Source organism: Lemur catta, chromosome 1 (genome assembly GCF_020740605.2).
Source record: "Lemur catta isolate mLemCat1 chromosome 1, mLemCat1.pri, whole genome shotgun sequence".
NCBI classification, from domain to species: domain Eukaryota; kingdom Metazoa; phylum Chordata; class Mammalia; order Primates; family Lemuridae; genus Lemur; species Lemur catta.
The window spans coordinates 200017717-200045304 of NC_059128.1; the positions used below are offsets into that span (position 1 = coordinate 200017717).

Genomic DNA, 27588 nt, shown 5'->3' on the forward strand with positions numbered 1-27588 from the left:
AGAATTCAGAAAACTTCATCCTATTCAGAATATCACTCTTCTGAATCCTTTCTCTACTCAGTATCCACAACGATGTTTTCCCACACAATAATCTGTATGTGTTGTTGATGCCCATTTCTTAAGAGGGCTCGGTGATTGTCTTCAGAATTTCATTCCAAGCAGCTAATACTTTCTGAATGATTTGATGCTGGTGTTTTGTTGATTTTACTAGAATGTGACAACAGAAGATTTTCAGATTGCAACCAGGGCTCATATTCCTTCCTTAAATTGTTCTGAAATATCAAGAGTGGTGTTTGTCTGGTCATGCCAAGAGGAGTACAAACAATTTTTACATACATAGTCTATGGCAACTATGTCTCCACTACTGCTTGGCCATAAGGAATTATAAAATGCATCCCAATTTCAGAGATGTTAAAGGTATTAGAGTCAATGAGATATGGCAACTTTAATGATACACGTATCCTCATTTTTAAAACAAACTAATACAATAATGATAATTAATTAACTAAACTAACTAATCTCCAAGTATTTGGATAGGAGAATTTAGATAATAAATTACTAAATAATTCTTAGAGAGTATGATTAGAATCTAATTCTATCCCTTTTAATTTTCTACTTGCCCTCCCATTATGCAATATATAAAATGTGGCTAGCCTTCCAGAAGGAAATAGAGGTAGGATGAAAACAAACAAACAAAACTAGACCAGGAATCAGAGACCTTTGTCTGTGGAACAGATTCCTGTAATAACTATCTGTGTCACTTCCTGTAATTCCCTTCCCCTTTCTGGGCTGTGATTTCTGCATTTTAAATGTATGGTAGAACTAATTAAAATTAAATGTGTTTTCTGGATCTAAAATCTGTTTTGGGTAAAGATAATCAGAAATAAAGAATGTTCATAATAATATGTTTACATACTTTAAGCTGGTATTATATAAATATAAAGTAGTACAGAAATGTACTTTAAACTGATACACTTAAAATATATAATATATACTGCAAAACTAAGATTTATTGTATAATGTATGGCTCTAATATTTTACATGTTTTGGGAGACTTATGCATATCTTATTTGTTCTTTAAAATAACTTTAAGCAATGCAGAAGGTTCAACAGAACAGAGTTAGGATTTAGGAACTCTTCTCCTCAAACATACTGGGTGAGATAGATTACCGAATAAATCACAGTCAAATAAAGGATATGAAAGTGGGAAGAGGCAAGAAGAAAATGTATTCTCTACCAAGAACAAAGAACACTTGTACAAGGAATTAACAACCACTATATATAAATATTCTGCTTAAAAAGAAAGTTATCATAAAAAGCAAGAGAAAATTGGCAGGTAAAAATGAAGTTTCCCTCTTTAATTTTATCATTATTGAACCACATACCACTGATTTAAAAAATATATATATATATATATGAATAAAAGAAAGAAAAATCTATGGTTGGATCAGTCAGATGCTACTATTTGTGGATATATCTTGACAGTTCTTACTGTGCAATTCCACAGACAACAGTGTTTCTTCCCTGTATTGTATTTGAAAATTGCCACTGCTCTTAAGTGGTCAGAAAGCTGGGCACTTACTTTCTGATGAATAACAAGCTCTCCAGAGGTGTGCCACTCTTCTTTCTCTCATTGTTGCACAGTCACCACAGAAAAAATACTGTGTTGCTTCTCACCTACTTGCTTTGCTAAAAAAAGCAAGTTGATTTATAGGGCGTAAAGAAAATCGTCCTTTATTTTTTATTTTGGCTAGATATTATTGATGTTCCCTTTTAATACAGTTAAAGTATCAAAAAGCATACAATATAGAGATAATATTGCTGTGAGTAAGGTTTTATTGAATTATTAATTACATTATTTTACTCCTCTACTTGAGTCATTTTGTCTGTAAGAGAAATATTCAAGATACTAGTTTTTAAGATGGAGAATATTATTTAATAGTTTAGAGTCTTAGACCATTAAATAGGGTTCTGAGATTATATTCATATTATAGTCACTTTTTGTATGACAGAAAGGGAAAAAAATCACAATTTTTGACCTCAAGTGTTCTGTAAAATATACTATAAAAAGGAATAATTAATTTCTAAAAACATCAATAAATTTCCAGTGGTCTTTTCAGCTGAAAAGCTGAAAGGGCCATAGTTGGTTTTAGACAATTATAGGCCTACTTTTTCAGTTTACATGTGACAAAACTGAGGGCTAGAGAAAATAAATGATTTGCCTGATTTATACAGTGGTAAAGTTCAGACCCAAACATCTCGGTCTTCACATAATGCTTTCATGCATTAATTTTATTTACAGCACAGTAATACATATATCAGCAACATGTATTTTACCTATAAATTACCATGATTATATTATAATTAGAAGTTTGGAAGTACAGGCAGTAATTGCCAGAACTGATAGAAAAGGAAGTTATATTTTTAGGGAGATTTAGTGGAAGAAGTGTTACTTGAAGGAGATTGGGATATGAATAAATAGAGAAGAGGGAGCAAAGCATTGCTTGAATAAAAGCAACAAAAATTAAGACTGAGACATGTAGCAGAGGCAATTGGCCATGATAGAATTTTTCAAAAGTAAACATAAACACGACTCTCACACACTGAGAAGTACTTTTATAGAAAGGAAAGAGAGATGATTATTGAAATGATACATTTTATTCTGTGTTTAGTATTTTGGGCTAGGACCTCTGCAGATTGGAAACACTGATTATGTATTTATTCTGAAAAATGGTCCTCAGAAAAATTTGTTCATGTTACTCATATCAGAAGAAGTTGGTTTCTACTAGAAAATAAATTAAATTATTTAAAATGGAAAATAAAACTTTTTGAGCATATGTCTATGCATATAACTGGTTGATGCAAAACCAATTTGAGATCGTCTGATTACTTGTCATCAAATGAGGATATTCTTCTTATTACAAGCCTGCCTAGACATGGTTTTCAATCCTGAGCACTCCCTCCCTAGGAAGTACTAGCAACACTATGCCTCACAAAATATGTCTTCTTTCTTATGCTCCTTTTCAATACAGTACACCAACAGTTCTTTCAGATTTGCTGATTTCAAGACAAAATGCCCTATTTGTGTAAGGGAGAGAGACTCTATTGGTGCTAATCTATCTTTTAGAACATACAGTGATCATACTCACCATCACTTAAAAAATTGTAACATTTCTAAGGTGTGAGAGGTACAATTTCAAATGAAATATATTCTTCTGTTTCTATTAAATTGTGCATGAAGTCAACATGTCCCTCCTGACTCTCCTTGAAACCACTCTCCATAAAAACAGCAGCTCATTCTGGGAGTCAGTGGCTAGAATAACCAGCATCTGGGGATTAGAGAGGGGATCAGTCAGAAGAGCATTAGCATGTTTTCTATAGAATTCCATAAATGTGGCCATAATTTCTCACAGATAGATGTATTACAACTCTGCCAGTCAAAAAGACACTGGGACTGGTCCTGGTATTCTATTTTTAAATGTCGTTTCCTCACCAGTCTTCTTTAAAACTCCAAAGAAGCATGAGATTTCACAGAACAGCCTCTCCTCATGGGGTCCTCTTTCTACCGTACAAACCTTGGAAGAACAAGAGAGTGGGGTGATGCTACTAGAGGGCAGAAAGAGGAGATAATCACCAGAAATGTAATACTTTATCAGAGAGAGTAAAAAGAGCATCTTTAAGATTGCAATATCCCTTATTTCTCCTGCTACACTTAAGCTTCAAAACAGTCACATAGGTGTATGTATGTAAGTGTATATCTATCTAATTTACTTGAAAATTACAGATGAATGCCTGATATGAGAAAGCACAGGAAGAAACAAGACCTTTTCTTGGAATAGTTATTCATATTACATACACACTATAGATGAGGAAGAAAAAAGACACTGGAAAAATGTGTTCCTGGCCACCAGAAAAATAAATCCAGCATCCACCTGTCAGTCTGCATACTGTTTTGCTTCTCCTCATGAATATTGTTTCTTTTCCCCTGTTTCCATGCCTGTAGTCAGTCAACTTCTCGTACATGGCATCTTTTCTATACTTAAAACTATAATGGAACCCAAGTTTAAACTTTTTCATTGCGCCTTTGAGCTATTGCAAAGGCCTTCTAACTGCAAATGTCAGCAACCAACAGTCTTGTATAAATCAGTTTGTCTGAATGTTTCCCTCCCCTATGTGATACTTGGAAAAAAGAATGAAACACAAAATGGACAGGTATTGATGAGGAAGGCCAGGAAGATCAATTAAAGCCAACATCATTGCCAGTGAGATCAAGACTAGTTTCATGCCAGATGCTTACTAGAAGGCTTACTGGGAGGATTGTTTTAGGGATCTATAGAGAGGTTAAAAAGCAGTCCCTGAAGAACTTGGGAGATTGAATAATCGGGGCATGGGAAAGGGGCTGAAAAAAATAAGAAAGACTAAGGAAAACAAACTTGTTCTGCTTCATTCTTTAGCTCAGTTGGTGGTACTGCTGCTAAGTTAATATTAAAATGCATGATTCTGTGTAGCCTTCACCTTTCTTTGATTTAGTTTTTCTACTTGTAAAAAATATACTAGGAATATACTAGGAATACTGGTATTCTAATTTTGAATGTCATTCCCTCACCAGTCTTGTTTAAAACTCCAAAGAAGCATAGGGCTGTTACAGGATTAAACAAAATAACATATTGTTGCACTTTTGATTGACACCTACAAAGTGTTCAAAAGGGTTTGTATTATTGTGATAACACTGCTCAGGTGTACACAAACACACTGTGCTCACCTACTGATAGCCATTTATCACATATTTTCTAAGTACTAGGTCAGACGTAGTGCTAGGCACAGTGAAGTCAAACACTGTCTCAAATTGTGATGATCCTTCTTTTTTAACCTGGAGCTTTTGAAGTTAAGATATATAGTATTCTACATTCCTCTTTTGGCTAATGAAAGGAAGATAGAGCTGTTTTTATTTCACTAGCACATGGAAGGAGGGATAAAGCATTTAGAAATGGTGAAATCGGCAGCTTTAAAAAAAATCCAAGAACTCTATCAGTGTTAGAATGTGAAAACATTTGAGTCATAGGCTTGCTAGGGAGTGAGTGTTTAATAGGCGCCTTTGTAAAATCTCCAAACTAAGCTGTATCATTTTCTATACATGCTTAAATCTCTTAATTACAAAGCAACTTTAATTATACATAAAGTATGCCACTTCAATCATGTTTTAATCACACATGAAAAAAATTAAATTTATCCCAAAGTTATTTTCTGCATTTTAATTCTGATTTTTAAACTCTGGCATATTCTGTACCAAAAAAAAATTGCATTAAGCTAATGTTTATGCTTGCACATAATCCCACACTTTCAAGGCAACACTTAAAATATTCAGAAGAGCTTCACAAGAGGGAGTAGTTTAATTCAGTTGTTGACTCAGAGCCATTGTTCTTCACAGTTACAGCTCTGCTGGCATAGGCTACATATGGTCACTTGTTTTCTCAGTGTACAGAGTGATAATGCATTAACATTCTGGCTGGTAGTGGAGGCTGTGCTGTGCTTTAGAGAAATATAGCAGGGAAGATGTGCTGCCTTTTGGGGCAGGAAAGAGGACAAGAGCAACGTGGGAGGGCCTACAGATTGCCATAAACTAATCATCAGGGCTTTACACTGTGGAGACTGACCTAGGAGTCATATCATTTCCTGGAGGAGCCTAAATTTCAAACACTGGCTGTTTGTGGGTTAGACTTATATTGAAAGGGTGGTCATTAGAGAAAACTATGGATCACAGCCACAGAAGATTTTGCCAGCTTCCTCCACTACTGCCATTCAGAGATGCTGTTCCAGAGCCTTCAGTTGCCACTTGGAACAGACTTTTTATGACCCTACTTTCGCTCTAATCACTGCTATGTAGGCCACAGGTCAAGTGGAGTGCTGGGCTGGTGACTGATGGTCGTGTTGAGGTCCATTAGAAGTAGTACTTAAGTACTGTCTTAGGTCATTAGTATTCAGTAACAGGAATGGGGTATATTGGCCAGGGTTTAGTGAACATGACTTTTCTTTTACTTTTTGCAATTTCCTTTGGTATATACAAAGTGAAGGAACAAGGCCAAGGAAGATACTAAATGTCTATGTCTCTCCTCTCCATCCCAAATCTCACTCCTTATCTATTCTTACTCCATGTGGAATTGTCCCAAGAGACATTTCTAGGAAAGCAGGCCCTGAGGACTTCTACTTACCTTTCACTCCTAATCTGCGTGACATCTATAGTTTTGAATAAAAGAGCCAACACTAGTGACAGCACCAGAGGGAGCCACTTACACAGTTTTGTCACAAGCATCAGCAAAGCTGACAATAAAGCTTGAAATGCAGAAATATTAAGATTTTATTGTATTTTCTTAAAAAGAATGGCAGAAAAATAGATTATTTGTAAAATATGCTAGTAGCAATTCCAAATTATGGGACTAGTAGCAACCACTTCATTTCTCCCACTTGAAATATTTGTGAATGGTAATTGCCTGGCTGAAATCCAGAGTGTAAATCATATTTCAAAATGTAAAATTGTATTTGGAGCAAGAGGTATTCTCTCTGATCCTGGCATTGTCCCTTTGCAAAATACTGTTAACAAGTTTGTATGTTTGAAACCTATGCCAGTTTACTGTTTTTGTAATGTTAATGATGCTACCAAAAATAAAATGAAGAATGAAGAATAAAATTCTTGAGATGCACATGCCAGTGCTCAAATACATTCTTTCTCTCTCTCCTTCTCTTTCTCTGTCCCTCTTTTCTTCTTTCTTTCTGACACACACACACACACAATGTGCACACGTATTTGCACAGGCAATATTGTTGTAAAGCATTAGAACCAGGGTTGCTGTAAGGATATTAGGTAAGCTTGCCTTTGAGCTCCATAATTGGGAAGATAAAATCAGAACACCAAAAGAAAAATAGAAGGTAATGTATCTTTACTAGCACTGACCTTATTCATGAGAAACAGTCAAATGCATACAGTCCTGAGTGAAACTCTTAATTACCACTCTTACAAAATATTTCAGGAAAATATATTAATTTCAACTGTCCGCTCTTGGAGAGGAGATTTCTAGCTCTTCTCTTGTTTTATCTTGGCCACCTGTAATGCAAGTTATCAAAACATTGAAAAGATGGAATTGCTGTAGTTCTTTGAACAAAAATGCTATATTCTCAACACTCTTCAGCCCACCCCCAACTCAGCTTTGAAGATACCATGTCAAAGCATCACAGGTAAATCCCATGACACTCAATCACAAGACAGGATTCTATAAAATAAAAAGATCTCTGGTGGCTTGTGTAATGGTACTTTGTTTACCTGATTACATTAAGGTCTGTAGAGCATAATGCTGACAACAAATGCTTTCTTAGGTTCCTTTCCATCTAGCAGTCATTCTTCAAGAAAGTACTTGATTAATTGTGATTTGTGCTACAGATGGAAAGGAGAAAATGAGAATGAAGATTAATTGCACTTGACTCTCTGGCAGTATTTATCCTTTTTTTTTTTAGTAAGAGTCTTTCATCCTCTTCCTGCATTGGTCACCTTGGCCAACCTGCTTCCCTCACAGATTGCTCATGCCTAATCCATTTGTGAGGGAAATGGTTGGGGAAGGTAGTTGGGAATGCAATGTGACTGCGATCAGGTGTCCTTCCACCTGTGGGACTTATTAAGAATACAAATTTGCCCCTGAGGAAAGGAAGAGCATATTGTTTTGTTTTATTTATTTATTTATTTATTTATTTATTTATTTATTTATTTATTTATTTATTTATCGACAATGTCTTGCTCTGTTGCCTGGGCTAGAGTGGTGTCATCATAGCTCACTGAGGTCTCAAACTCCTGGGCTCAAGGCATACTCCTGTCTCAGCCTCCTCAATAGCTGGAACTACAGCTGTGCACCACCACCTTTGGCTAATTTTTTTTTGTAGAGACAGGATCTCGCTTGTTGCTTAGGCTGGTCTCAAACTCCTGACCTCAAGGGTTCCTCCCACCTCAGCCTTCAAAGTGCTAGGATTATAGTCATAAGCCACTGCACTTGGCTCTTTTTATCTATTGTTTTATCTATCTAGCTATCTGTCTATCCATCTATCTTTCTGTTTTATTTTAATTTAAAACTTAATATTTCTCATTCTAGAAAGAGGGACCATTACTGAGGAAAGGATCTGCAGCAATTTTTCCAACTGCCAGCAATCTGGCAGGCATTGATTTCTACTTCTTCCAGGAGCCTTGGCCCTCAGATGTCTAAATAAATTCTGGGCTGGGGTGGCAAGTTGAGTGGGAAGCTCTGGACCCAAAGACATTGGGTGATCTGGTCACCCCATGGGCAAAAGGTTTCAAGAGCCCTCTTCTCCTTGGAAAAAGAATGAGGGAGAAAGCAGCAGTGGTGGTGGTATGGCAGGCAGCAGGCGAAGGCGAGCTCTGCACAGAGAAGGTGCCCCCAAAGTGCGTCCGTGGCATCTGCATACTTATGTTGTATCGGGACGTGTGACATACAGGAACAGGACTGGAAGCCCATAGAGGAGATGGGGATGTATAGGACCTGAAGTGATTATTCCTCACACCTTATTGTCTCGAGCTATGTCTGGTAGGAAACTGGTAGCTGTATCACTGGCTTAAGAGAAAGAGGAGGGGATGCCCGAACATTGATTTGAGCATGAGAAAGGATGTATTTATTACATAGTACTCTTCTTGGTAGTATACAAAAAGCTGGGCAGGGGGCAGGGTGAGTAGAGGACTCATCGCCTGCCTAGGAATGATTAAGTGGTTATATTTGAATTGGACTGGAGGAGCAGTCCTCACGGAGCTAGGATACCCATGGACTTAAGGGGTCAGTGCCCCTTTCTTTGTAATCTTCTGAGAATTACTGCTATGCTTTGTTTAGCAGAGGGTACATGGAGGCTTCCATTTGCCACCTCAGAACTGTAGTTAAGAAATTAAAACTACATTGTATGATGTACAACTTTACCATGGTTAGTTTTGTCTTTCCCATTTTGTTTCCCCTTGTGGTTAGTATTAATAGTAAAATCCTTGAACCTTGAGAAGAAAAGGAACTGCACATTGATGTCTTTGGGGAGAGAAAGGAAGGAGGATTTGGGAAGCAACATTTCAGTTTGGAAGTCAGATTTGGAGCAGCAGGATCACAAAGGGTGAAGTGAGTGGTGTTAAGAAGGCTCAAAAGGGTGGAGAGCCTGAAAACACAAACAGGAAACAAATAAGAAATTTGGGTGGGGATCCTGGAATAGAGTGGTAGAGAGGCCCCAAGATTTGAATAGCTCAAGGGGGCAAAAAGGGGGAGACTGCAAAGTGAGCAAAATGTTTCCTTGGTCTTTGGTTCAATGTTTATCAAGCAAAGTCAGAATGTTTGGAGTGTTTTGAAAACCACATTTGTTTTTCATGCTAATTGTGATTAAAGCGTGATTTCAAATACTTAGATTTAACATCTGTCCAAAGAATTATAGTAACTCAATGGTATATGGTTAAATTCTGGACCTTCAAGCAATGCTTTTAGCAAAAAACTCCTTTGTCAAGTGCAAAATAGGCAAATTTACAGCTCCCTATTATATAGGGATTGCTATTTAAATCTAAGATGGCAGGAAGTAGGAAGGGGGGATAATTTAAGGCAACCAGCAGCCATTATGTCTTTCTCTGATCCTTATTTTTAAATTTCTCAACAAGTAGTTTAGCAGTATGAAGACATATCTTGCTGGTTCCTAGAAAAAGTAGAATGGAAAAAACCTCGGTGCAATGGATAGTGCATTGGCCTTGAAGTTGGATGACATAGATATAAGTTGATGTAGATAAGTTCTGACTTTGCCATGTGTTAATGATTGCTGGAGGCTGCTTAACCTGGCTGAATCTCGATGTTTTTACCTATAGAATGGGAAAGATAACAAATTCTTGCCTGTTTCATAGAGTAGTTATAAGGATCAAATGAGTCAAAGTCTGAAAAGGCATTTTATATACTATTAAGCTTTATACAAATATAGGATACTGTTGAGTATAGCAGAGCAAAAGGCAGTATATTGTAGAGGAATCAGAAAGTGGAAGGTTTTAGAGCATAAACCTTGTAGTTTGAGAAACCTATGTGTAAATTCCACCTCTGTCATCAAGCTATTTAGCTTCTCTGTGCCTCAATTTCCCTATTTATAAAGGAAAATAAGGATATCTCTACCATTGGAACATTGCAAGGAGTAAAGGATACTATACGTAATGTGTCTGGCACAGAGCCTAACAAACAGTAAGTGTGCATGATTAAAGTGAATATTAATTATTACTACATGTGATTATTGTGGTTGAGTTTATTTATCTTGGAAGTGATAAGCCCAAGCTTCACAGAAAGGCACCCTGAAGCCCAAGCACTGAGTTTCTATTTAACATTTACATAAGTTTATTTAAGTATGCAATTTGAAATATCAAAAGACTGAAATCTGTGTATTTTACCACTAACAATGTACAGGAAATACATTCTTTATTTTATTTTATTTTATTTTTGCTTGAGGAGTTTGGTGAACTAGAATTTAGCATTGTATTATTGGGATAACTTTATCTGTCTATAGATCTATTCATCTGTCTATTTAGATTTGTAGATTGTCATTTCCTTCAACAATCATCTGTTGTGTGTCACATAGTTATCAAGAGGGTATATGAATATCACTCTGTATGATCAAATCTGTTTGCCCTCAGTGAAGGAATCCTGAGAATACCCCTTTCCTATCCCATCTCCCCAGCCAAGTTTGCTAAAGTTGGGAGGCAGGAAAATCCAGTGCTTCACAGATGGCTTACAAAAGAGAAGGGTAGAGGTGTTTCTTTTTTTCTCTTTGTCTTTCTTTTTCTTCTCTCTGCCATAGTACCCTTTTTATTTTTTTCTCTTCTTTTTTTTTGCCTTTACTGGGTCCTGTCCACATCTTCCCCTCCCCTCTCCTCTTTTCCTCATCATCAACATAGGTAATTTCCTTTTAAGACCATTATAGTATTTACGTATTTTGAATACCTGTAATCTTTTGTCACAAATTGTTCACCTTTTTTGTTACAATTGCTTATGACTTGGCAGGTTTGCAAACAAATTCTTAGAAGCATAATGAATGTAAAATTTATTTATTGCCATTATGTTAGCCCCTCATAACTCCCAACCTTTGCAGTTCTTTCCCAAAGTGAATGTCCCTAGATCCCACCGTCACTTCTTCAGAGCACAATAACATAAAATTGGAACTGAAAGAGTTCTAGAATTTTAGGATGCAACAAATTAGTAAAATTTGACTTCTACTTGGCTTCTGAGGCCTCATTATTATATTGTTGTTCTCCAGGTGGCAAATGGGTATCTACTGGGCTTGATAGAGGATGGACTCCTGAGCCTAACTGAAGAGACTGAAGTCCTGCTACCTGCTCTCAGAACCTCCTCAGGCTCACTATGCATCTGCATGATTCTACATGCTTCTAACCTCGCCATTACTATATCTGTCCTAGCACTGGATATTTTACTGGCCCTGATTCCCTCTCTGCCTTGCCCCATGCCCAAACTGCACTCTCTGATATCACTCTCTAATATCAATGAGCCATTGCAGCCTATTACCATCTGTCTCCTCCACTCTATCTAAAATTCATTAAAGGGAGAACTTGTGGCTTTTAACTCAGTTTTCCTAGTATCAAGCAGATTGAGAGCTTGGCCTACTGGGTTCTCATTAAATGTTTGGAAGACTAATGGACCACTCTGATGCCTCCTGTAGCAGTTTGTTGCCAGGCTACTGGAACAGATTTTCTTTCCACCTCTGCTGCTAGGTTTATAGAGACAGGATAGTAAACCCTATCTCGTAATAGTCAATGAAGCTGTAACAGAGAGGGGCACTTGAATTCAGTTTCTAAAGAAGAATAGGAGTTTACCAGTTATTGAGGTCCCGAATTGAGCTATTCAGACAAATAAAGGCATGACTTTTTCTGGACCTGTAGGTAATATGGTATGACAATCCTTTTTTCTCCTTAGTTATCTTTATCATTTGACTCTAAAAGTTTTTGCTTTGACCTATAGCAGAGAGAAAGTATTGTTTTCTGAATCACATGAGTAGGCTTTGGAATCAGATACAAATGGGTTCTAATCTAGTATTGTTTCTGGTCATTTCATAACTTCAGGTACATTAATATCTTTGAGCATCAGTTCCTTAATCTGTCATTTACCTTAGTAGGTGCCCAATATGTTGATGTAGGATGAGCTCAATCAAGGTTCATGGCCTTTCATTCTTAAATCTATTTTTCCTGGGTAAATATTGACTTGCTTTCCTGCAAAGTTTGGATACTTTTGACTAGCAGCTTGACATGCTAAATATTCCAGGTGGTATCTACCTTTTATCTCTTATTTTCATATCATACTCTTTTGTAGAGATGTTTTCCATGATCCAGATCTTGAAACACTACTATCCGTTTTGTGGGGATACATGTTGGTGTGCTTTTGTAAATAGTTTTTCTGGTTCATTTTTGTGTTTGCATTTATCCTTCACTCTATTATTTTTTCACCAGATTCTATCATACTTCACCATGTTCTTTTTGCGGATTTTGTTCCTCTGATCGTGTATTCTTACTCCTTGAAAATAATATAAGGTAAATAATTTCAATATCAAGATGGGAATCTCTGGAAAAATGGCTATAAAAATTCAGTAGAGAATGAACATATGTTCATGCTATGATTCAGATTGGTTAAGTCATGGGCATGTTTTTATGAAGATTCCATTGCAACTAAACAATCAAGATGTTTATAGAATTTGTGTTAATTAAGTCAGAGTTATTTAAACTAAGGGTAACATTTTCCTTAGTGAGATACAAAGAATAAGGCTAGGCATGGGGAGATAGGATTAATAGTGGAAATTGACCAGAATTTAAAGTTAGATTAAGTCATTAATTTCTTCAAGAATATTTATGGTGCTAGGCTCAGTTCTAGGTTCTTTGGCTAAAATGGTGAACTAAACAGAAAAAAATTCTTACACTCATGGAGCTCACATTCTACTTTAGGGGAAATAGACTATAAACAAAATAAGTAAATAACTTCCACGATGTTCTTAAAGATGATAAGTGCTATGGAGAACACAATGAAGCAGGGATGGGATGGAGGGAATGTTGGAGAGGGAAGACATTTCAGTTCAAAATGGGATGGGTAGAGTCAGATTCACTAAGAAGGACATAGTTGGAAAATACTTAAAGGAGGTAGAGGAGCAAGCCATATATGTGCCTGGGGAAAGAACTCTTTAGGTGGAGGGAATAGTCAGTGCAAAATTCCTACTGTGAGAGCATGCTTGGTGTGTTCTGGTAACAGTAACTAACAAAGGCTGCATAAGGAGGGTGGTACAGATCATGTAGGGCCTTATATGCTCTTATAAAAATTTTGCCTTTTATTCTGATTGAGATAAATTTATTGAAGGATTGTATTCAGAAGAGTGATATAATCTGACAGTTTGAAAAGAATAATTCTGGCTATTGTATTGATAATAAAATGTAAGGAAGCAAGTTTTTAAGTGGGGACACCAGTTATGACACCATTGCAATAATCTAGATGAGAGATGATAATGTTTTTTAGCAGAATGGTGATGTGGAGATGGCAAAAAGTGAATGGGTACTGGAAATATTTTGACAATAGAATCTGTAGGATTTGCTGATGAATTGAAAGTGAATTTTGAGAGAGGAGTTGAGTCCAGGATGATCCCGAGATTTTTACCTGAGACAATGGAAGGATGAAGTTGCCATCAACTGTGATGGAGAAAGCTGAAGATGGAGCAGTTTTAAGAGGTGAATATCAGGAGTTCAGTTTTGGAAATGTTAATTTTGAGTGAGTTTTTTAGGAATTCAAGTAGAAATGTCTAGTTGGCAATTGGACAAAGGAATCCAGAGCCTAGGGAGAGATCCAGGTTATATATATATATATATATATATATATATATATATATATATATATGTACATATATATATATATACATATATATATTTAGGAGCTGCTGGCATATAGATGGTATTTTAGTCATAAGGTTAGATTAGATCACCAAGGGAGTAAGCATAGATGGATGCCCAATATACACATTCCAGTCTCAAGACTTACGAACGGTGTAACTTTCTGTAAGATCTTTATCCCTCTAGCTCTCATCTCTTCATCTGTAAAATAGATTGAAGAATTTAATGAGATAGTGTATATAGAATATGTGGCACGTCATTGGATTGATTGGATTGATTTCATTCTGTTCATCTTGAGGTTGATAACTGAACGCTCAGAGATAACACTGCAGGGCCAAAGGAAAAACAGGGCAACCAGGATTGTCTTCTTAGTGAGTTTCACTGCATGAGTTGTTTTCCTTCACTAACCTTTTTTTGCTTTCCCATATTCTATGACTCTCCTTTTCAGTTAGTTCAGAAAATATTGCCTTTGACCACAAAGCTGACCCGTGCCCTGTATAATCTTGAGGTTTTGCCTAGCAAAAACATTGTGAAAATTTCCATATAAAACAATATGTTTATTCCTTAATTAGATATCATTATAGAACCTGTGGGCATCAAGATTGGAAATGAGAGATGGGGAGATACATGGTTGCCAATAATCATTGTATCATTTAGAATTTAGGGTAATCAAATGGGTGGTGGAATGGCCCAAGCACAAAGATTTCATCACTTTAAAATATATAGTTGAAGTGAGTCTAATGAACGTCGGTAGAAAGCTCAAGTGTTTGTTTTGAGGGATTCTACAAATAAGTGTTTGGAATTTCATATAAAATAAATCCTTATGCTACCATGGATTGAATTGTAGTATTTTACCTCTCTGTATTAATACAATTTGTATGTTCAATAATAAAATATATGCTCTTATAATCGTAAAATCGAAACTTTTTGAGAGCACACACTGGTGAACTTGGAAATCTGTTATTTGGCATTAATACTTTGTGTTACTTTTATTTATATAAAATGATGTACTTTTTTGTATTAGGTATTACATTTGACATATTCTTTTATGTCACAAGGTACTACCTATAGTCTTACAAAGTACCTTTGTAACTAGTCATTCATATCATTAAATTTAAATATCCTATTAAAGTTTAAGAGTTCATGTAAGTAGAAAGTAAATTAAAAAATGCATTTTCTGATTTTTTCATGGTCTTTCCAGTTTAAGACTATAGAATTTAATAATCATTTAAAAATTCTGACTCGGGGAGATGGGCGGGACATGGACAATATATATAACCCGAACTTTTGTACCCCCATAATAAGCTGAAATAAAAAAAAATTCGCTAATTAAAGCTATCTTAAAAAGTTCTTAACATGTAATACTTCAGCTCAATTCTCTAAATAATCTATTGACATTAGAAAATAATGTTTTCCTATTTTGGTTAATTATCTGAATCTTATACAAATTTCTATAGTACTTTCTTGACAACAATCATTTTCTTTATAAAATTAGTAATTCATATTTTCTTGTCATTATGTAGATTTAAATACTCTCTTAGAAGATATGTATCAGATACTAATACTAATTATTTTGGGTTGCTTAATTATTATATATTACACAGAAATAATTTATAACAGATTGCTTATAACAATGACTTGCAATTTCAAAGATACGATGCTTGAGTCTCTATCAGCTATATAATTCTTTTGTAACTTATAAATAGTTGTTCTACATGTAACTTGCATAACAGATATTGTAATACAAAATGTGAAGGGAATACACAATTTGAAAACTTAAATTAACTGCATCCTTTAGATGTTTTATTTCTTCTTTAATTTTTCTGTAAATTTTCTGCTTCCTTATTTTACTTACAACTTTTTATGGCTTTTATTATTTTAATTAACTAAGAAATATTCATTTTATAATAATTATGAAAAACAATTGATCTGATAGAAAAAACATGGAATGCTATCATTTCAAAGTAACTCCTTTTATAATCCATTCTTTCTCTGACTCTCCCTGTCTCTAGTATTTGAGTGTGTGTGTGTGTGTGTGTGTGTGTGTGTGTGTGAGAATTGGAGCTTCTTTATGTGTTCTTTACCTCTTTTCTCTTCCTCCTTTTAGGATCCTCTCTTTGTCCTTTTTATTTTATTTATTTATTTATTTCAAAATATTAAGGGGGTACAAATGTTTTTGTTACATGGCTTGAGTCAGGGTTATAAATGTGTCCATCACCCAAATAGTGTTCATTGTACCCGTTAGGTAGGTTTTTCCCCTTCACCTTCTCCCCACTCCCCTCTGCTTGATTTTCAATGATTTTTATTTCCCTTTGTTCACTTGTGTGCCCATTGGTTAGTTCCAATTATTAGAGTATATGTGGTGTTTGTTTTTCCATTCTTGAGATACTCCTCTTAGGATAATGGTTTCCAATTCTTTTCAAATTGCTGCAAAAGGCATTAATTCATCCTTTTCTATGGCTGAGTAGTACTCTCTGGTATACACACACCGCATTTTGTTAATCGACTCATGAATTGATGGGCACTTGGGTTGATACTAGATCTGATCCAGCAATCCCACTACTGTGTATCTACCCAAAGGAAAAGAAGTAATTTTATCAAAAAGATACCTGCACTCAAATGTTTATTGCAGCACAATTCACAATTACAAAGCTCTGGAATCAACTCTCTTTATCCTCTACCTTTGAGAGTTTGATTGTTTTACACCTCTGGATAGTTTTACTTCGGTTGGTGATCTTTGACTTTCTGGTGCCTACATATTAATATTTATATTTTTTTAGATTTAGAAAGTTTTCTGTTATTATTTTATTGAATACACTTTCTGCCTCTTGCTCTTTTTCTACTCCCTCTTGTAGGTCAATGACTCTTAGATTTGCTCTTTTAAGGTTATCCTCTAGATCTTGTTAGTGTTCTTTGTTCCTTTTCATTCTTTTTCCTTTCCTTTTTGCCCCTCTGGCTGTATATTTTCAAATAGCCTGTATTTGAGCTCACTGATTGTTTCTTCTACCTGATCAATTCTGCTGTTGAGACTTCCTAATGTATTTTCCAGTTCAGCCATTTTATTTCTCAACTCCAGGATTTCTGTTTTATTTTTTTATTATTTCAATTTATGTTAAATTTCTGGATTGATTTTCTGTATTATCTTGGAGTTTATCAAGTATCCTCAAAACTGCTGTTTGAATTCTTGTTCTAAGAGCTAATACATTGCCACCTTCTTAGGGTCAATCACCAACTCCTTTTTTGTCCATTTGGGGAGGTCATGTTTCCCTGTTTGCTCTTGTTTCTTATGAACATTAATCCGTGTGTTCAAACTGAAGGCTTAGTTATTTATTCCAGTCTTTGCTGCCTGGCTTGGTTTAGTCTTTCTAGAATATGTCTGTCTAGAGGTCCAGTGCACGTAGCATGCTTTTAGCTCAAGATCACTGCCTCTTTTTTGGCACTAGATGGCAACCTAAACCCAGGTTTGCCACGAGTCTTGCAAAAAATTTGGAGTGCTTGCTGTCCCAGATTGGGATTGGGGGAATCTTTTTAAAAGGGGTATCTCAGCTGTGTGGGGAGGATGGCTAGGGGCCATGCCCAGTGGACCCATTAGGCATGCCTCCTATACAGTGTGTGCTGCTACTGAACAGCCTCTGTGATTTGGTGTCTCCTTTGGCTGAGATGAAGAGCAGCCACTGAGTTTTGAACACTGGCTGTTGCTAACCTCACCCTCACTGTTTGTCTCTATCTGCCCTCAGGAGCTTCCACTTTATAGGCATTTGTGATGCTTCCCATGGGTTGGTGCAGGAATGGTTTTCTTGCAAAGGAAGCCAACATGGTGGGGAAACTGATTCTGTCTTGATCTCACTTTTCCAGTGTAAAAACCATGAGTCCTGGAGGACTTTTCTGCATAGTGCCTGGCAGTTTGAGGGAGGGGCATTGCAGCCAGAGAGGTTCATTTGTCCTATTTCTGTATTCATGATATTTTATTTTATTTAGTGAGTCACAATTTATTATTATCATTTTATTTTTCATGCTCAATTTTTCTCCTATTTGACTAGTAGAAGCACCTTAGAGTGGATTGTGTGGTCTTTTAACATGCCCTTATCATACTTGGAGCACTCCCTTGCTTTCTGGCACAGTAAGGTATTTTAGGGTCATCTCATGCTTTCCTTTATCCAACCCTAGAACCAGTCATTTCTCCAGGAGCCTCTGTTTCCTATTTTAAAAAATCTACCCTTTATTTTGTTACTTTAGCAAAAAGAGAAGTTCTGAGCAAATATGAAGTTAATTATTTGTTTTCAGTTATACACTTTTTATATCAAATCTAGCATATATATATATATATATCATATGAGAAATCTTTTTTATACATATATAGTTGTTTTATTTGTCCGGAACTTTCATTGACGACTCTGATTAAATCAGTGTCTGTAAGCATTTTTCTATTTTAGTGATTTTGTGCATGAACTTTTTGGCATATAAACTTTAATTTTTAGAGCTGTTTTAGGTCTATAGTAAAATTGAGTGGAATGTACAGAGATTTCTCATACACACTCTGCCCTCATACCTATATAGCTTCCTCTATTACCAGCATCCTATACCAGAGTTGTACATTGTTATGATCAATGAACCTAGATTTGAGGGGTCAATGCTGGTGTTCTACATTCTGTGGGTTTGGACAAATACATAATGACATCTAGCCACCATCATAGTATCGTACAGAATAATTTCACTGCCCTAAAAATCCTCTGTACTCTGCCTACTCATCCCTTCCCATTCTATCCCCCTGGTGAGCAGTGATCTTTTTTTGTCTTTTCAAAAATGTTATATATTTGGAATCATACAGTATGTAGCCATTTTATTAACATATTGGATTATTTCACTTAGTAATATGCATTTAAGTTTTATCTGTGTCTTTTCATTACCTAATAGCTCATTTCCTTTCAGTGCTAAAGAATATTCAGGATGTACCATGGTTTATTAATTCATTTACGCACTGAAAAACATCTTGGTTGGTTCCAAGTTTTGGAAATTATGAATGAAGCTGCTATAAAACATCTGTTTGCAGATTTCTGTGTGGACTAAATTTTCATTTCCTCCGGGTAAATATTAAGAAGCGTGATGGCTGGATCATTTGGTAAAAGTATGTTTAATGTTGTAAAATCCACTAAACTCTTCCAAAGAGGTTATAGCATTTCGTATTCCCACCAGCAGTGGATGAAAGTTCCTTTTGTTCTACAGCATTTGGTATTGTAAACATTCTGGACTTTAACCATTCTAATAAGTGTGTTTGAAGTATCTAATTATTGTTTTAATTTATATTTCTCTAATGACATATGATGTGGATCATCTTTTCCTATGATTATTTGCACTTATTGGTGCAAAACTTCTTGGTGAGTTTATTAAGACCTGTTTTTTTAATTGGGTTGTTCTTTTTCTTGTTGTTGAGTTTTAAGAATTCTTTGTATATTTTGGATAGCAGTCATTTGTCAGATATGTCTTTTGCAAATATTTTCTTCCAATCTGTGGCTTATCTTCTCATTCTCTTAATAGTGTCTTTTGCAGAACATATGTTTTTAATTTTAATCCAATCCACTTTATCAATTAGGTATTTCATGAATTATACCTTTGGTGTCATGCCTAAAAAGTAATTGCCAAACACAAAGTCATCTAGATTTTTTTCCTATGTATCTTCTAGAAGTCTCTGTTTTCTTTTAGAGGAAAATGATATTGAATGCCAAGATCTGGGTGCTAGGTGTTCTCAGTACTATTGGGGCCTCACTGCACCAGACTCTCTCTTAGTGGACAGAGCTGGGCAATATATATTCGTACACATTTGCATCTCTTTATATTTCTATATTTTATCTATTAAAAATAATAAATTTACATCAATACCTGAAATTTGAATCAAACACCACAGCATACATTCTGTTTTTCTCTCTTTCTATATTTGTATCTTTTAAAAAAAATCTATTTGCGAGAAACATGGCTTTCCTTATTCTTAAGATATTTACTTATTTGATCAATTGCCCTGTATGGAACCAATCTACCCTTGCTGCCACTTCCTCTGCATAGATGTCCTCCCCACCCCACCTGGGCTTGGACGGCCCTCATCGGGCTGCTCCCCTGCAGGACCTCCCCCCTCATCCTGTTTGTGCTCTAACAGCCTGTGTCTGGACTTGCCCCTCTTTGGACACCTCCTCTCCCTGCTCAGGCTCAGACCCCTTGTTCCGGGCCATCATTGATTGAAACTGTTCCCAGTGAGGATGCCTACCTAATTCTGCCTTACCCGATTACTTTGACCTAATCTTCAGTAAGGAAAAAGAAAGCAGAAGGGAAGAGGGCCAGATCTTTTATGACCCTCAGTAAAATTTATACTTTTGTCATTAGCTTTCTTAGATTCCTAGCTATTTATATTTCTGTTTGTATTATACATATTTCCTTTTTCCCCCTATTTTCTCTTTATTTGTGGTACATAGATAAGTTTTTATTTATATGTTGAGTGTATAATTTATTACCAACGAAGTCCTCGAGCTCTTCTATATAGATTTGATTATTTCTCAATTTAAGAATCATAATTTTATCTACAAATAGTGATCATTTTGCTCTCCCCTCATATGAATTTAACCTGATTTTTCCTAAAACATTAGTTTTCCTATCATTTTATACTTAATGGGAGTTTTCTTAAACTGATAGTTTTTTGTAGTTGAGAAACTTTTGGCTTGGGTTGTGTAATTAGCATTTGCAGGCAATGAGTTATTTAAATAAAAGTGTTCCTAAAAATTCATTGTTTAGTATTAAGATTTAATTTTGATTTAATATATAAAGTTATGAAATTTATAATAGTGAGAGACTTTTAAAAATATTTAAGAATCAGCCAAAATACTGCTTTATATTTAGGTTTACATTTTTTTTCTTCCAGAGTGTAGAAGTGGAAAACACATGATTACACAGAAATCTGGAATCATCTTTAATCTAAAGTTCTTAACCAGAAGGGGGGGTCCTATGGGGTGGGGAATTATGAAATTAAAACTATGTATTATGTTTGATTCATATTAGATAATTTTTAGACATACTTGAATTACTTAAAATATTTTTCTCTCAAATTTTCATTTGTTCTCCCAAAAATCTTCTAAAAGTATCAAAAGCATAACAGCAAAGTAGATTGTAATGTTTATATTCTTGTTTCTGAAATAATACCTGAGCTCTTTGTATCAGTGGTTTTCAAATTTTAACATGGTTATGAATTACCTGGTTATGGGCGATAGAAAATTGAATTTTATCAAACACTCCAGGAGATTGCAATTCATGGGCCTCACTTAAGAAACACTGATTTAGAGTGAGACAATGTTTAAATGTTTCAACTAGTATACTTTTGTTCAAAGTGCAAAAAGTGGAAGTATTCTTTTCCAGTGAGGCTATCAGAATTCAGGGACTAGAGGGCATCATATAGTTGGAGTCAACTGCATTTTATATAATCTACTTCCAGAATTATATAGATTGAGATGCTCACCATCTTTTATGCTTGATGTTCACCAGCTCTTTAGGATCAACAGCTAAGTTTCTTGAATGTTCCTATCCTTTCTGAAGTTTGTATTGAAATGATACCACACAAAATAGCCTAAAAGGAATTGTAAAGCCACTCTATTTTGTAGCTATTTATCCAATTTTCAGTGTTTAAGAAGCTTTCTCTAGGGAAAAGTAAGTTCAGAATTATCTGTGAATAGCTACACAATAATGGTTGTTGTTGGAAACTCCTAAGTATAGCACACGTTTCAGAGAAAATTTTTTGGTCATTTGATCTAATGTAAAACTAAAAAGGTGGCCTGAAGTTCACCCAGTGGTTGAAAATATGTAGGTGTTCAGTTCCATGTAACTAATGCGATACTTTCTCTGTTGGTCTCTTTGCTTTCTGTCACTTCTAAGGACCAGAGCTGTGAAGCTTGAGGCCACTCAGGTTCCAAATTTGTGACAAATCCCCCAGGGCTCACTGGAGTGGCAGTAAGTTCTCACAGTTTGATTTCCTTTCAATCACTGAAGTGTTAGAAAAGTAACAGCAAAGGCTCCCATGGAAAACAGCAATTCTGTTTCCCAACTATCTGCCATGGTCATGACTTACCTCTTTTGTTACATCGATTTTTTTTGCTGAACAATTTGAATACTTTTTATATGCAGTATAGTTTTCACAAGCTGCCATAGTCCTCTAACTGTGCTGCATGTAGCCACTGTTTCTCACATTTTTCCTCCTTCTACCCTCATCCCCTGCCATAGAAAAATTAATTTTATTTTTGAAAATTTCGTTACCCTTTTAAGCTGTTATTTCTACTTTGAATATATGACGTTTTTATGTTATAAAGTTTGATCCTCTTTTAATAGTAGGGATATGTGTAAACATCTCTTGTGTTCACTGAGGCATTATTTTGTGATATTTTATCATCAGTTCAATAAAAAGAGTCATTTTTAGGGGAAATTGTAGTAAAAGTCTATGCCATGCATTTAGTCAAGGAGGAAGGAAAACATCATTTTTAATGAGAGAGGGATATTATGAGGAAGAAATAGTGGCTTTTGGGCCAGACAGTACCACTGGTACCAAACTGGCCCTCTGCTCTTTGTAACCATACCAAGAAACAAACTGACAAACCTACAACAGCTAGAACCAAATCAAACAACACGTGATCTGCATTATTAGAGCATGTCTTAAATTCCTTTCTTAAATCAACTTATCAAATACTAAGTAAACCCAGTATTTTCTGAGAAAAAAGACAGAAATGATTATTATTATTTAGCCTTAGCTAAGAAAGTAAGAAATGAGTTTTAAATGACCAGCATTAAAAGCAAAACAATTTTTCACCTTCATTATCCAAATATGCAAGTAAGAAAACATCTAGAATATATTTCCCAATATTAAAATTATTTCAGAGTAGCTAGACTACTAGCTACTCTGCACACATTTTCTGTTTGTTCTGGAAGTGGCTCCCATTCTTTGGCAAATAATGAATGGCACACATCTGAGTTCTGGAACATGTTTTAATAACTCTGACTTTCCTACCATTCATGACCTATCTCTTATGATTTGGGAACTTTATAATATAGAAGCCATATGGAGATGACTCTGTATTTGTGGCCAAGAGAGTTAATTTCTAGGCATAGTTTAACTGCTTATCCCATTAATGTTATGATATAGCCACAGGTTATTATCTGTAACCCAACACACTCAGATCCATGTTTTGCTCTTCTCTCTCTTGTTCTATGCCCTAGGAGGTCGACTTTGACCTCTATATGCTACATCTACCCACACTTCCTTGATAGCTGGCTTCTTTTTGAAATCGAACAGATGCAAGTCAATGGCAGGAGAACAAAGAGTAAGAGAGAGAGAGAGTTCAGGTTATTTCCCCCTCATTCTTTCCTGCTCTGGGCCATCATTTCTAGCAGTGACTACATCCTTCTATGACTACAACCCCTAATTGGGTGTTCCTTTATCCATGCTTCTAGTTCTAACTGTACTCAAGAAACACCCATTTTTCCTCTTGCCCTTAGGCCAGTAATAACTACCTTCTGTTGCTATTTTCTGAGTGCTGCAACATTCCTTCTTATTTTCTTTCACCCTGCCCAGATCTGTAAGTCATCCTTATTAAAACTTTTTGAATTGAATTCCGATCACTGCACGGTTGACACAGCCATGTAGCTAACAATAAGAGGCACTACATAAAACATTTGACTATCAAAATTCCATTTTTGGATATAGAAATAAGGTGACAAACCCAAAGAAGATTGGGAAGATTGAGAAACCTAAGACATGATCTCCTTAGGCATGATCCTTTGTAAAATGCAATTGAAATATAATTTTAGAACCTAAAAATATATCCTTGCACACAAACTTGCCTCCATAACTTAATTGTTCAAAATTATATTCAGTTCAAAAATAAAGTTATTATGCTTTGAAAAGAAAAAGAAAGTACTTATGTTGGAAATTGCTTAACTGTTGCTCCCCACCGCTCTTTATCTCCTGCTTTCTTAATTAGCACAGCCAGCTTTTCAGCTGCTGGCTCCACCCACCCACCCCAACACCACCGTGTCTATTATGGCCATAACTACTGCCCTCACCTGCACTCCTACTGAGAGGACCCTATCGCCTGCTGTGGTCAGAAGCCTTTTAAGGTGGGATGAAGGAAGATGAAGCTTTTCCAGGAACATTAGTAAAAGACAGTTGTAGCGGCAATAAAACATGCATTGGAATTGGTCCAGCACCCCTTAATGCAGCTAGCTTGCTCCTCGTGCTGTTGAACTGTGGTGGATATGATGTTGCTTCTAATCCCAGTTGTATTGACTGGTACTTGGCTTGGTACTGGTTCTTCCTACTCTGACTTGTCTCTTTGTTTAGTTTAGTGGACTTGCTTTCCTCTCACTGGGATGCCCACTTTTAATTTCCTTTAAATCCTGCCCCCAGAATACAAATATGCCAAGTATCATGCAAGATTTTCCACTGTTGTTTCCTCCATTGCTATTCCTGCCACTATCACTCTTGGCTTTACCTTTGTTACTGCCTTTGCTTTCACCACCCCTGCTGTCCACCCAACACGTGCACACACACACACACACACACACACACACACACACACACGTGCTGTTTCTTACTCTGCCCTCTTTGCCCTCTGGAACTTCCTTTCCCTAGTATCAGTCACCCTTTAACCACTACCACCATCCCCTCTACCATCAAATCTGTATTTTCTAGCAACTAATGATTTAACAGCCTATTTCTCTCTTTATTTCAGACCTTAAACAGAGTTCCAAATAGCTAAGTCCCCAAAGATTATAAAGTTTAGTATTTGGGATTTTGTTTTTAACACTGAAAATTTAATATAAATGGAGGTTAGCCCTGAAGGATTCATTCATTTGAGGTTTATAGCAGATGCACACGAATATATTTTTTCTCTTTAGAAAATAGGAATAAGCCTATTCATTTGGTTATTTTGAGACAAATTTCATTTTTACAGTGTTTTTTTTCCTTTGTAATATATTTCCAAATCAAAACCCTTTTCATTTGACAATGGAGAAAGTCTTATATCCTGAATGCATAAAAGTTTTGGACAGTAAAGTTTCTATAGCAGAAATCCAATTTCCTCGTTAAGATATAAATAAAGTTTAAATAAGGTGAAAAATTGATTCTTATACATATTATCTTTCCTATGAAAATTATATAAGGAAAAAATTGACAGCAATGAAGGAAAGAACCAAATGAAAAGATTTGCCAGCTTTATGTGAAAATTTTCCTTGGATTCTGAGCTCTGTCACTAGTCCTGGATCACAGAGCTAGTATGTGGTCCTTCCTAAGCAGTATGTAATATAGTGTTCTTATTTATACAAATTAACATCATTCTGATCTTCATATCTGTTAAAATTATGAATCATTAAGAAAAACTTTTACTTATTTTTGTATATACTTATTTTCAAAGTTTAGGGTTGAAATTATTAAGAAAGTCATAGAAAAACTGTAGACAATTTAGAGAGTATTAAAAATGACTCACAAGTTTAAAAATGAGACTTCTGAAGAAAGCTTAAAGGCATTGGAATTATTCAGTAGAGAGAAAGATGAACATGCAATTGCCTTCAGGGGTTTAATGGGCACTGGATGTTCCTTTTTCTTCCTTGAATTTAAGAAGATGGAACAGTGGTATATGTTAGTGAGAAAAGTAAAAAACGTAGTTTCTGTATGGACTTTTTAAAAATTCTCTTTTCTAAAGTTCCTCAAAAATAGACCTATCTGGAAAGTTTTCAGTATTTTCCTAATTCTATTCAGTAGAAACACAATTTGTCAGAGATAGTCATGTTTCTAAGATTTCCGTGGTCAACGATGCTTGGGAAATATTGCATATTAAATTCTCCTCTTGGATATTAACAATCTGTATTAGCATATTTAACCACTGAAAATAACTGGAAAGAAAGAAACTTGTTGAAGTCTATTTAATGCTTAGGCAACAAAGTTTATTTGCACAAGGGAAGAATCTCCACTCCCCGCCCCCGCTGCCAATAGCACATATCACACATTCTTTAGTTTTCTCTTAACATCTGTTTAGGAAGCACTGATTTAAAGCCTGAAGAACGAATTTCCAAACCTGTTGAGGCTCATTATTGAGTTTTAATATTATATTAAGAAATAGTTGTAAACTTGTAAAATTTAATGCAAGGGATGAATGGGTGTTGAATAAGAAATATATAGGAAACTATACAGAGGAATTACTTTGAGGTCGAGTAAATGCTTCATGCTTTTATTCCCATGAAATATGTGTCCCAAGATGGAAAACTCAAGAAAAAATGTACTCCTCTCACATATTTGCAGAAGCTGAGGTTTAATTCTTACTGTTAAAAACATTGTCCATTCACTTACACAGTAATGTACAGGCATATCTCAGAGATACTGCGAGTTGGGTTCCAGACCACTGCAATAAAGTGAATATCGCAATAGAATGAGTTACAGGAATCTTTGTAAAAGGTATGTTGACACCATATTGTAGTCTCCTTAGTGTGCAACATCAGTATGTCTTTTTAAAAATGTATGTACATACATTAATAAAAATGATTTGTTGCTAAAATATGAATGATCATCTGAGCCTTCAGTGGTGGAGAGTCTTGCCTTAATGTTGATGGCTGCTGACTGATCAGAGTGGTGGTTGCTGAAGTTTGGGTGGCTGTCGGAATTTCTTAAATTAAGACAACAATGAAGTTTGCTGTATTGATTGAGTCTTCCTTTCAGGAAAGATTTCTTTGTAGTAAGCAATGCTGTTTGATAGCATTTTATCCACAGTAAACCATGCTGTAAACAGATGGCTGTGATCCAGGCCTTGTTGTTCCATTTCTAGAGCATAGGCAGAGTAGATTTAGCATAATTCCTAAGGGTCTTAGAATTTTCCCATGGTAAGTGAGCATTAGTTTCAACTCAAAGTCCACCAGCTGCATTGGTGCTTACCAAGAGAGTCAGCCTATTTTTTTTGAAGCTTTGAAGCCAGACATTATCTTCTCCTCTCTAGCTATCTATCTAGGAGATACCTACATGGCATCGTCTTCCAATAGAAGGGTGTTTCATCTACATGGAAAATCAGTTGTGTATTGTAGGCACATTCATCAGTGATCCTAGCTAGATCTTCTGGATAACTTATTGCAGCTTCCACATCAGCACTAGTTGCTTCACCTTGCACTTTATGTTATGCAGATGGCTTCTTTCCTTCAACCTCATGAGCTGACCTCTGCTATCTTCAAACTTTTCTCTTGCAGCTTCCCCACCTCTCTAGGCCCTCATAGAATTGAAGAGAGTTAGGGCCTTGCTGTAAATTAAGCTTTGGCTTAAAGGAATGTTGTGGCTTGTTTGGTCTTCCATCCAGACCACTCAAACTTTCTCCATATCAGCAATAAATCTGTTTGACTTTCTTATCATTTGTTTGATCACTGGAATACTTTTAATTTCCTTCAAGAGATTTTTCTTTGCATTCACAACTTGGCTAACTGTTTGGCACAAGAGGCTTAGCTTTCAGCCTATCTTGGCTTCTGACATGCCTTCCTCACTAATCTTGATGATTTCTAGCTATTGATTGAGAGTGAGAGATGTGTAACTCTCCTTTCACTTGAACACCCAGAGGCCATTGTGGAGTTATTATCTGGACTAATTTCAATATTGTTGTGTCTCAGGG

The 27588-nt window shown here is 35.7% G+C and overlaps 1 protein-coding gene across 1 annotated transcript in view; it reads left to right on the forward strand.

Moving 5' to 3' along the window:
• Positions 1-27588, forward strand: part of NLGN1 (neuroligin 1) — an 819119-nt gene that overhangs the window by 6575 nt on the left and 784956 nt on the right. The window contains exon 2 of the mRNA XM_045539689.1: positions 21839-21907. The gene's annotated coding sequence lies outside the window, so the exon portion shown is untranslated. The remainder of the gene's footprint in view (positions 1-21838; positions 21908-27588) is intronic.